This window comes from Pogoniulus pusillus, unplaced genomic scaffold (genome assembly GCF_015220805.1).
Source record: "Pogoniulus pusillus isolate bPogPus1 unplaced genomic scaffold, bPogPus1.pri scaffold_47_arrow_ctg1, whole genome shotgun sequence".
Lineage (NCBI taxonomy): Eukaryota > Metazoa > Chordata > Aves > Piciformes > Lybiidae > Pogoniulus > Pogoniulus pusillus.
This window is the reverse complement of record NW_026974707.1, coordinates 842643-855261: the sequence shown is the minus strand read 5'-3', so window position 1 is coordinate 855261 and position 12619 is coordinate 842643. Positions and strand designations below refer to the sequence as shown.

Below are 12619 nucleotides of genomic sequence, written 5' to 3'. Positions count from 1 at the left end.
ATTTCCTGAACTGTCTGGGAACCAAGGACGTTCCCAGCACGAGTTGCTCATGTTTACAATTCTTGTGTGCTGTACTAACAAGAATTTCTCCAACAGAACTTTATTTTGAGGGTCTCAGGCTCTGCCTCTCCAAGGCCTCAGGGTCAGGGCTTGGCCTTTCTGCTTCACAAACCAAGCCCACGGTTTGCTGCCCTGCACTTTGCCTTTGTTTGCCAGCAGCCATGGCCCCAGTGAGCCGCTCTAACGAGGCCCTGGGAGGCTTTGTCAGTAACAACCCTCAGTGAGGCCAATCAATGCTTCAAGGTAGTTTAGGTTTTGCTTCTGACTTCTTGAGCAGTGTCTTCCATTTCCTCTCAGGACCTGAGGCTCCTGTCACGAGCCCCAGGTGCCCTCAGCAGCTGTTTGTGTCTCTGTAATTCTCTCCAAGCTGTCAAAGTGCACCTAACAAAGTTCATTTTGCTCTGTCACAGCTTAAATATTTGATTGCTTTTCAGTCTAGAGCAGAGGTGAGAATTCAACAATGACACCAGCCCAGGAGATCTCCTCAGGAGGTCTGCACTGGCAGGAGAAGCTGTCCCTTGAGGGCTGACACTGAATGGACAACTTCACTGCCCACCCTCCTAACCTCCCCGTGCCTCTCACTGCCCCCCTGGGGCTAACATCACTGCTCCTTGCATCAAACTTCTGCACTGCTCTCTGCAGCTGGAGCTCACAGCTCCATGGCACAGCTGCCCCCTGCTCTCCTTACACAAATGGCTGCACACAGCCACAGAGGAATTGTTGCTGTTGGGAAGCAAAGCAAAGGCTGAGAAAGTTCCCTCAGCAATGCAAGCCCCATGGAGCCATCTGCTCAGCACAGGCTGTCTCTCAGCAGGTTGCCACTCCACAAGCATGTGGCAAACCCACCAAGTCCTGACATGGTTATGAGTCAGCAGCCAGTCAGGATCTCTGGGCAGTGAGAAGCAGATGCAGAGGCTGGATCAGAGCAGCCCTTCAACAAGCTGAAACCTATTAGTAGAAAGAGTGAAAGTACAGGAAAGAGTCAATCTAGACAGCTTAAAACAGCAGCAAGAGATGATTAGAAATATAGAAGCATATTTGCTACTGTTGCACCTCATACAACACTTAACCTTTAGAGGAAAGGCAGGTTTAAGTAAATACAGGTTGCTAGCCATTCCTGATCTGGACCTACTGTGTTAGATCAAACTGGTATTTCTACTTTATAGTGCTTAACTTCCCAAAAGCCTGTATGAGGGTCAGAACTACTGAGTGTGTTTTCCTTCCTATGCATGGTTTTGCATGCTAGGTCCTGTGTGACTCCCTTCCTTACTTTTTGAAGCATGGTCAGTGTGCCTTTTCTGCTCAGGCTGCGTCCTTTCCAATGTGAGAGACGATGATATATGTCTTGCGGGTTCTTTATGCCTCCACTCTGATCTCTCTTCCTAGCTTCACATTTTTCATTAAGACATGTAGGAGTTAGTCTTGTGGAGAACCTGTCCCTTTGTATTTTTGCAGTAATAAGGGTTATTTAAGGGCTTCACTTGTGATAATACAAAGGAAACGAACAGTGCCCACATGAACTAGACAGCTCCCCAGTGGTGATGTACAAATAGGAATATTCATGGCAGAAATGGGGGATGTTACCTGTTGTAGAATTAAATTTTGTTAGTATGTGTTCAGCTCTATGGTTTAAAGGAAAAACTTGTCAAGTTCAAGTGACTTTTGAAAAGGAGCTGTAACGTGTCAAAATGGGTTGAATTTCAACAGACTTGTCAGTTAAGAAATTTGTTAATTAATAATTTAAAATATTAATCTTGTTATTAATGTCAAATTACCAATGTCAAAATGTTTAAATTAGCTTCAGCTTTCACATTGGATAGCAAGTAAAAATAACCGTAGACCCTAAGCAGTGCTAGAGGCTGGGGACGAGTGGCTGAGAGCAGCCAGGAAGAAAGGGACCTGGGGGTACTGATAGATAGCAGGCTGAAGATGAGCCAGCAGTGTGCCCAGTGGCCAAGAGAGCCAATGGCATCATGGCCTGATCAGGCAACAGGTGGCCAGTAGCCAAGGAAGGTTATTCTTGCCCTATACTCCAGCCACTGTTCAGGCCACACTTTGAGTCCTGGTCCAGTCTGGACCCCCTCAATTCAAGAAAGATGTTGAGGTGTCCAGAGAAGGGTGACAAAGCTGGTGAGAGGCCTGGAACACAAAGCCTATGAGGAGAGGCTGAGGGAGATGGGGTTGTTTAGCCTGGAGAAGAGGAGGCTCAGGGGGTGACCCTTGTTGCTGTCTACAACATGAGATTTAACAAGGCCAAGTGCAGGGTTATGCACTTTGGCCACAACAACCCCAAGCAGCACTATAGGCTGGGATTGAGTGGCTGAAGAGCAGCCAGGAGGATAGGGACCTGGGGGATACTGATAGACAGTAAGCTAAAGATGAGCAGCAGTGTGCCCAGGTGGCAAGAGAGCCAATGGCATCCTGGCCTGCATCAGGAACAGTGTGGCCAGTAGGACAAGGGAAATTATTCTTCCCCTGTACTCAGCACTGGTCAGACCACACCTTGAGTACTGTGTTCAGTTCTGGACCCCTCCATTCAAGATGGATGTTAAGGTGCTGGAACATGTCCAGAGAAGGGCAACAAAGCTGGTGAGGGGCCTGGAGCACAAATCCTATGAGGAGAGGTTGAGGGAGCTGGGCCTGTTTAGCCTGGAGAAGAGGAGGCTCAGGAGTGATCTTATTACTGTCTACAACTACCTGAAGGGGCATTGTAGCCAGGTGGGGGGTGGCCTCTTCTCCCAGGTAACCAGCAATAGAACAAGGGGACACAGTCTCAAGTTGTGCCAGGGTAGGTATAGGCTGGATGTTAGGAAGAAGTTCTTCCCAGAGAGAGTGATTTCCCATTGGAATAGGCTGCCCAGGGAGGTGGTGGAGGCACCGTCCCTGAGGGTCTTCAAGAAAAGACTGGATGAGGCACTTGGTACCATGGTCTAGTTGATTGGATAGGGCTGGGTGATAGGTTGGACTGGATGATCTTGGAGGTCTCTTCCAACCTGGTTGATTCTATGATTCTATGAACTACCTGAAGGGAGGCTGTAGCCAGGTGGGGTTGGGCTCTGCTGCCAGACAACCAGCAACAGAACAAGGTGACACAGTCTCAAGCTGTGCCGGGGGAAGTAAAGGATGGATGTTAGGAGGAAGTTCTTCCTAGAGAGAGTGATTGACATTGGAATGGGCTGCCCAGGAGGTGGTGGAGTCACTGTCCCTGGAGGTGTTCAAGAACATGTGTGGATGAGACACATAGTGCCATGGTTTAGTTAACTGAATAGGGCTGAGTGCTAGGTTGGACTGGATGATCTTGGAGGTCTCTTCCAACCTGGTTGATTCTATGATTTCTATGATTTCTGTGATTTCAGCAGGAACCAATGAGCAGCTCCAAGGGGATGCAGCAGGATGTGGATTCCATTATTAATTATCAAATATTATTTATGAACACAAATATTCTTCTTAGCTTATTTCAGGTCTGTTGTGCTGGGTTGTGCAAATGGATTACAGAAAGTGCACAGTGCTCAGGGCAGCACCAACCAATGGCAATTCATCAGAACCAGCAAAATGCAAAGCAGTGAACTTCGAAGAGATTCCTGCAGTGCAATATACTGCTTGCCCTCTAGGGGAACTTGAGAGGCTCCTCCCTGCTCAATCAGGAGGCACAAGCACAGAGCAAGCAGAGAAATTGTTACAAAGAGGCTTTCTAGAACATTCCCTCACAGATTAGTCTCTCTGCATTCCCAGGGCTGCACTGCAGTCCAGACAGTGCCAAAGCACCTGGAGGGCTGCTGGAGTTGGTGTGGTAAGCAGCAGAAGCTTGGAGAGCCTCCCAGAACTCTGGCAGCGTCTGTGCCCTGCTCTTAGTGCATTCTCAGGGAGGCAGTGTCCTTCCAGGGCTCAGGGCTTGGCATGGAGGTTCGCAAGTGTGCAGCAGATGCAGTGTCTGTTGCGAAGAGCAGGATTTGATCGTGGCCGTGTGGAGAATTTATCAAAAATAGATATTTTTTATTATTTTCCAAAACTGCCACCACAACTATATATACAAAGTTTAATTTAGTTTAATAATCGGTTCAGTTACATGGAGAATAATTCACAGGTATACCATCAAATATCCTGTCTAATTTGGGAAGTCAGAGGTTGGAAAAGGACGCAGCTATTAATTAATAGCGGTTTCTTACTAAATTATCTAAGCCAATAAATCACTCAGGATGCCGTCGGTCTTGTTCCTCTTCCTTCCAGCGACTGCAGGGAGTCGTTAAGGGTCGTTAAGGGTCATTAGGCACACTAAGGTGAGCCTAACAGGATGAATCCTTGATCTCTCTGCAGTCCAGGCACAGGGGTGTGGAAGAATTTCTCACCAGTCGTGGACATAAAGTCATAAACATGGGTAACTGGCGCTGAGAACGTCCTTGGTTCCCAGCGAGGCTAGGAAACCGAGATGTAAACAAGAGAGCACCCCACACACAGCTGCAGTGGGCAGAGACTAGATAACCAAGGGGGCTGGAGTGGGTGGTCTGGGAGGCTGACCCTTAGAATGTTGTGATAAGTTAACCTATGCACACCTTACATGTAACTCTGGACCCTCTGACTGTAACCAATCTTAAGCTGAGCACGCCTCTTGCTAGAACGCATATAAGTCACTGTATCACGGAAATAAAGTGGATTTGACCATCTAACCATATTGGTGAACAAAGAGTCATCTTCCCATAGCGCTCCACCGAACGTGATTCCCAACATCTGGCGCTCGAACAGAGGAGTCAGGACACAAGCCGGCCGCAGGTGAGACTGCGTTGGGGGCCGGAGGGTTGGCCCGAAGACAGAGGGGTCTGATCAACTTGTGGGACGTTCTCCGTATCGGAGAGAGTAAGCGTCATTCGGTGCCGCTGGGCCGGGTAGCGCTGCCCCGAGGTCGCAGTAGTCTGGACGTTCATTTCCGGAGTGAACAGCCCATGTGTAAGGCAGGTAAGGCCCACAGTGGATTTGCTGGGGCACTGCGTCTGCTGGCGTATTTATCTCGTGAGAGAAGTTCGCCCGGACATTGAGCTCTGAGAGCTGCTGGCCCAGGCGTATGCGCAGGGTCATGCGAGTAAAGAGCCTCCAGTGATTTTAAGATTCGAAAGTGCAGCAGGGAGGTCGGACGAGACGCGCTTGGGACTGAGTTGTTTGCTGCTGCCGTAGCGACTCACTGACACACCCGTGATTGGCGGCTGGGCCCGTAGCGACTCACTGACACACCCATGATGGCGGCTGCCCGTAGCGACCCGCCGGCAGCCAGTTACAATCGCTTCTCAGCTTGGAAAAGTTTTCGGCCCTGCCGCACGGAGGGTGGCTGCCTGCCACTGTGTGTACTGTGGTCGAATCTGCCGCTGTAGCCCGCGCGTCCCCGCGGATGGCTGCATGCGATACGGGACACGGACTTTTAGTTTTCATCGGTAAAAGACGTTACTGAAGGTTCAGAGGAACGGACGTAAAGAGAGAATGGACCGACGGCAGACGCGACCGCACGGACGGCTCGGGACCCTCCCTTTCCCGCGGCTCGGCGGAACAGTCTTCAGATCCGCCCCCCCTTCACCGCCGCACGCCCGCCCCATCTCCGAACGGACCTGCATCCCAAAAAGCCGGAGGGGTCTCCCGCGAGTCTTCAACAGCTGGGGGACTGAGTGGGATGCTGAGGGATCGGTGGGGTGGGCAGAGTTTGTGGGTTTCCTTGAGTCGTTTCGGAGTTTAGTCAATTTACGTTTGTATAGCTACAGGGAGATTAGCTGTTCGATAGCTCACAGCTTCACCTCTGCCTTTTTTTTTTCTGGAAGAGCCTGAGTGGGAGGACGGCAGTTTGGGAGTTTTCAGAGTAGATTTCATGTTGTGTACTAAGGACGATAGTGGGATGGGAGACGGACGGAAACAACCAAGTGGTGGCTGACCTGAAACAGCTGGGGGTTGGGCGACGATGGAGGGCCAAGGACAAAAGCGGCGCTGCGGCTGCTGGCCTCCTCCCCCTCCTCCTCCCCCCCTCTAGCCACCTGTGGAGGGCCGCGGGCCCCGTTCCCCCCCCGCCCGTTGTTTCTTTTACGGGTTTTTTTTTTCCTTGCTAGGAGGCAGCAAAGCCTCGAAGCTGCTTTAGACAATGCCAGATGCGAGGAGAGAGCTCTTCACTGAGGGACTGATTGGATTACTGGAATGGCTCCCCGGGGAGGTGGTAGAGTCGCCGTCCCTGGTGCCCTGGAGCTGTCAAGGCAAGGTTGGACGTGGCGCGTGGTGCCATGGTCTGACCTTGAGCCCCGTGGTGACGGGTTGGACTTGTTGACCTCTGAGGTCTCTTCCAACCTGATGTACTGTGATACTGTGCTACTGAAGACAGATGGTCAGAAAGTTTATGGAAATGGTAGCAAGAATGACGAGGATGACTTAGGACCCATTTTTGCCCCTGTTACAGGCATGGACACGCACAGGTGTATTTTTTAGTCACCTGATGATAACAGTTTGCATTCCGGATGATAGCTGATAGTTCCTGGCTGGGGTATTCACCATCGCCTTGCTGGTTAATTCCTTTTGCACCCACTGCTCAGTGGCAAAAAGAAAAAGAGGGAGATTGCTAGGATATAGCAGAGATGCCAATGCCACTGACCATGGGTGGAAACTTATACAGACATGGAAGGCACCAAGCAGGACAGACTAGAACTCAGATGCATTGCCTCTCACAGTGAGGGTGTAGGCACTGAGATCCACATTGCAAGTCACTAACCAGATTCTGGACTAGGAGCAGGGAATGATAGAGCTTGTAGGCTAAGGCCAGTCAGCTCCTTCCCCCAATAACAGATAAAGACAGGACTATTATAGAAGTTTACTGGAACAGCTGCTAATTGCAATGAACTGAGCCTTGTGACAATTCTGACTTTTCCTTTTCCTGAGAATACCATGGTATTGTTATCTTCTTGGATTTTCTTTGCTTTTCTTGAGGTTCCTATAGCTGTAGATATTTAGAGTAAGATAAGTTAAGACTAAGGGTTTGTAGTTTTGGGAACTTAGGACATAAGGATGTTATGGGATGTTTTTCTTGGGTACTATTTAGGCATTATTGAAAAGGGGAATATGGGTTAGAGGACAGTAGGATAGCAGAGAAATCTTTTCCTTTCGGGATTTTTCTAATCACAGCATACAGACTAGGCCAGTGGATCTGCTAGCCTAGGCAATGGATGTGTCTGCATTTGTTCTTGTATCCGCTTGTGTTTGACCATTTATCTTCACAGGCCTTGATGAAGACCGACCTGATTATGACCAACTTGTTTTTTCCTAAAGTGAGCAGAAGTCTTGCTCAGATGGCAGAACTGTGAAAGGACTTGAAAGAAGCACTGACTGATGATTGTATTTGTATGGATCTTTAAGGTTTGGACCATGGCTAACGAATTTGGGTATTTTATGAGTTTTCAGTGATTGTGGCTCTAATGGAATAGGTTCAGTTTAACAGCTTTGTAAAGGGCCAAGGACCCACTCAAATTGGGCATAAGATGCCAATGTGACTTTTTTCTCTTGCAAGGGCCCTGCAAGAGATAAAAAAACATTGCCCTAAATTCTAAAAGCAGATGAAGAACTGTGGGAAAAGGCCTAAGTAGAATAGACTGATAGTAACATCTAGGGCATATCTTTAGTATTGTATTTAGAGGTTAGTAGTTCTTAGCACAATAGTCAGACACAGCTCATAGCTAAGGAGTGTAATGAGAACATCGAGTGAATCCAGAACTATGGGAGTCCTGAGAAGAATACTCGACAGGCTGAGTGATCTGCGAAGTCTGCAGCAGTCGACTGCCACACAGAGCCAGCGCAGACGTGGCACACCTGCACTCTCCTGTGACTGTGATGTTCGTCTGCACTTATTGGGTTTCTGAACGAATGGCTTACTGTCGCTTGCAGAAATAGCTTTTGGGATTGTTAGCTAAGCTGGGGTTGTTAGCTTGCCAGACTAATGCTACTGATGAAAGCTCTAAACAGGTTTATTCCTTTGATTTAGCACTGTTGATCTTGTAGCTGCACCATTCACCCCTGTGTTAAACAGCTATGATAACTTCCTTAGCAATGAGGGCGGGACACTGCGGTTCAAACGACACTGACAAGGCCCATAGTTAGAGCTTTAGGTGCTTTTGGAGCAAACAATTGGCCGTTATGGTGTTAAAAGCATCAAGAAGGACCGAGGTCATCTGTCTGTGGAACAACAGAACCGCTAGGCACTTCCCACTGGTGTGTTCCCTTATTTGTGGTGATAGAGCCTGGCAAGGCTACCAAGACGTTTATGGGAGGTCCATGTTATCTGGGTAAACTGGACAATGTTTGCCCCTCATCTTAGTCAGCTCAGGGACCTAGCCCTGACACGGTCTAAGCGGCGATCTTCTAAAATTGAGTCCTAATTGCAATGACAACGTTCAATTGTTATCCACAGCTGCTCGTGTTGCCTTAGCTGTATTTCTACCAGGAGGAGCAGCTGGAAAAGCATTAGTACAGCTAGAGAGACTCACGTGTTGGTCAGCAAAACAAGCCAAATCACCACTAAGGTTTTAGGACAACTATGGTTGATCAAATAGCCTTTCGCTCATGCCCTATTGCAAAATCGAGCAACCGTTGATTTTCTTTTGCTAGCCAAGGAACACGGCTGCCAGGACTTCGAAGGGATGTGTTGTTTGAATTTATCAGATCATGGTGAGTCCATTCACAAGAGTATAACCTGGTTGAAAGGTCCATATTGATAAGATCAAAAAGGAAACATCGACTTTTGATGGACTGGTGGCAGAACCTGTTTGGGACAATCCGGGGTGGTTAAGCAGATTATTAGGAGGAAGGCTTACGGCTATTTGTTATTTTCATAATAGTTTTGCTATGCCTTGTATTAGTCTTTGCTTGCGTTAAGAAGAGCTTAACTAAGGTAGTTAGCCAGGTGTGGGTTGCTCAAAAAGAAAAAGAGGGAATTGTGGAAGAATTTCTCACCAGTCGAGGACATAAAGTCATAAACATGAGTAACTGGCGCTGAGAACATCCTTGGTTCCCAGCGAGGCTAGGAAATCGAGATGTAAACAACTGAGCACCCCACACACAGCTGCAGTGGGCAGAGACTAGATAACCAAGGGGGCTGGAGTGGGTGGTCTGGAAGGCTGACCCTTAGAATGTTGTGATAAGTTAACCTATGCACACCTTACATGTAACTCTGGACTCTCTGACTGTAACCAATCTTAAGCTGAGCACGCCTCTTGCTAGAACACATATAAGTCACTGTATCACGGAAAGAAAGTGGATTTGACCATCTAACCATATTGGTGAACAAAGAGTCATCTTCCCATAGCGCTCCACCGAACGTGATTCCCAACTCAGGGGAGTGTGTGAGCTCAGGCAGACACATACATCCAGGCACGGGCAAAATCCAAAGCGGGAACCCCAAAGGCGGGAAGACCCCCAATAGTTATAACCTTCGCTAGACAAAGGGCAGAGTTACCACACCTTAGGCGCGAAAGCGCATGGCCAATCCCAGCCTGGCTCCAGCGCAGGAACTCACAGGGCAGTCGCCCCCTTCACGGGGCAGTCCTCCCCCCCTTCACGGCTGCAGGGCAGGCGGGGGGGGGAAACAGGCGGCTTTTCCCCTTTCCCCCCGGAGTCCGGGCAGGAGAGGAATTTAGGGGTACAGGACTCCAGGACAGTGTCCTGTGGCATGGCACCAACCTGCTCTCTCTCACAGTGCCAACTGTGGTGAGGTCTGTGTCAGCTGCTCTCCAGCTAGGAGCAGCTAATTGCTTCCAACAGCTGTACCTGCTAGTGGCAGTCTATGGACACAGACTTACTGTCTACTGTGTGGGCTCTCATGCTGCTCCCTGGTAAACTGAGGCACGGCAAAGCCTCTGTTGCATCATCACAGCTTGGTAGAGCAAGTTTGGAGGGGTCCAGGGCCTTGTAAGACCACAGAGTCTCATCCCAGGGGCTGCATCTGGTAGTCCCAGGATATTGTAATCTTGTCCTGTTCTGCTTTCCAGTACCACAGCTCATGAGGCAGTGTCTGGCTGATGCTGCTCTCTTCTCCTCCCTTCACTGCTCTCTCCAGGAGGAGCAACATCCCTGCTCAGCTCATGATGTGTGGGAATGTGGGCAGCTAGGGCCCAGCGGCCGGAAGATATCGCGCTGTACAGAAAGATAGGGCCCCTCTCCTTATTGCCATAACCAATAATATTCAGCTCATGATGTAAGCAGGTGGAAATGATGTATTAACCCACACTATAACCCAGCGTTGCCCATTAATAAACACCATTTGCTTTCCACCGCATCGGTGTCTGTGAGCTGATGGTCGATGCGGCTGAGGGCTGGTCGCTCTGCCGTTCCAGAACCAGGTCACTGTGTGCCCCTCAGGGCAGCAAGTGGTGCCGAAACCCGGGAACATCGCCTGGGTTCAAGTGAATGGCAGTCAGAGCGGCAGGGCCCGCCCAGCAGGGATGAGAAGGGGGGATGCCCCCAGGAGCCACAAGGAGGATGGAAGCTCTTGTGAAGGTCATGTCTCAATTACATGAACAGTGGTGTATAGATTGTAAGGCTAAAGATTTTACTCTTACCATTGCACGACTCTTGCAAATTGGGGTCATTGACCACCCAGTGGATGTACTGCACCCAGAGGTGTGGCTTAGGTGTACCACGGCATTAGCCAATGAAACTAAGTCCACAGGCAGTGCGAAACATCTAAAGGCTTGGGGAAGAGGTGAACAGGCCCTTAAAAAGGCCATAGAGGAAAAGGAAACTTGGAAGGCAGCTAAGGAGTATCTGTTAGCCACTCTGAAATTGGGAGTCAGGGTGGTCACACAGACCTCAGACCCCCCAAGTGAAAACAATCTTGCTGAATCAAAAGATCGAGAGGGAAATGTCCCTCTGCAACTCCCCCCCCCTCAACCTCCAGATCCTGACCCACCAAAGGAGGAACAGGTTGCCAGTGAAGTCCTTCTGGGACAAGCTGATTCAGGAGGCTAGAAATGTGGCAGAGGGAGGAGAGTCTGACGAAACCTGGGCTAAGCTGCTGCCCTATGTGCCCAAAGATGGCGCCAAGCGGCAAGGTGAAGGGCGTGGTGAAGGTGCGCGTGGCAGGGAGAAAGGGAAGGCAGAAGAGTCGGAGTTGGACAATGGGAGTGAAGACATGGAGGGAGGAAACACGGGCAAGAGACAAAAAGCCAATCAGAACACACACAAGGGGGACACTCCACCCCACGGCAGGTGGAGCAAGTTGGACAAAGAGAAGGCATCCACCTGTAAGAAGAAGGGGTGGAATCAGAGCCCGAGCAAGGGGTGGGGTGGGCTGAGAAGGGGGGAGCCTGCAAACAAAGAAAGAGGGCGGGCTCGGAGCTCAGTGAAAAGCTACCGAGACCTGGAAGCGAGCAGTCACTCGGCTTCTGGCTCGGAGCCAGACAGCACCAAGGGAGAGCAGAACAGTGATTTGAGCTCAGGGGAGGAGGAGATGGAAGCAAATAAAAATAAACAGCAAGAGACTTTTAATAAAAATAAAAAAGAGCTGTTAGGGAAACAACTGCCTTTCACACACTGGAGAGAAGTGAACGCGGTATGCACTGAGTGGGTCCCACCCTCCAAATTAGCTTACTCGGTCCAAGCGGTGGGGGAGGGGGAAGCAAACTACTCTCTGGTGAAGCCCAAGGAGGTGCAGGGGATTGTTAAAGTGGAAAGCCCATGGAAAGCCCATGGAAAAAGGGCTTAACTCAGCCATGGTGTCCACCCTCTTAGATAGTCTCTTCAGGAGTGAGTCATGGAAGGGAGCAGAGCCCTTTTGCCCTATTGCAGAATTTTCATTTATACACAAAATTGTGTCTCAGAGGCCTTCCATCGAAAAAGTCAAACCAATATTTTCTATCTGCTTGCACTGTCGTAGCTGTTGTACCAGCAGATGTACAGGCCTTGGGAGAATCTCTCTCTCAGAGAAACAAAAGACATGAACATGGCTATGTTTTGGAAAAAAGGTTCGAATTCTCAGACATGGTGACCACCCGACAAACATCTGCTGGGGGCTGACCCCTGGGTGGTTCCATAAGTTGGTTTTGGTGAGAATTAGCCAATGGTATAAGTGGATTATAACTTTGTACCAATCTGTAAAGCTAACGCAAGTCTGCCGGAGTTGGTTGAACACACCTCTTCTAAAATACTATAAAAAAAATATCTACTTGCACCTCTTGCACCTTAATTTAACTTAACTTAACTGAGCCCCTCATTCTCTACCCTGCTCTACTTACACCTCTTTTGCTCGATACCCTGATCACTGATTACACACGCACGCACACACGGCATTCGCACCGCAAACAACCAGGTCAAGACGGCACCATTCCAGGCAGGGGCCTGATCCTTACGAGCCCCGGGAGTCAGCATTCAGCTCGACCGGACCCATGGAGCCTCGGACAATGCGCCTTAAAATCCATAAAGACTTTGAAACTTTTCTGAACTACATTTGAACAGTGAGTAACTGACAAGAACTTAATTTAAAGACTGAATGATCTCTCAAGCTTCAGTGAACTCTCTAAAAAAATCACAGACTCTCTTCCTAAATCCTGGCATT

At 49.3% G+C, this 12619-nt stretch overlaps 1 protein-coding gene across 1 annotated transcript in view; it reads right to left on the bottom strand.

Annotated features, from left to right (window-relative positions):
- LOC135174134 (gastrula zinc finger protein XlCGF17.1-like) overlaps positions 1-12619 on the bottom strand; it is an 872006-nt gene that overhangs the window by 773149 nt on the left and 86238 nt on the right. The window lies entirely within an intron of this gene.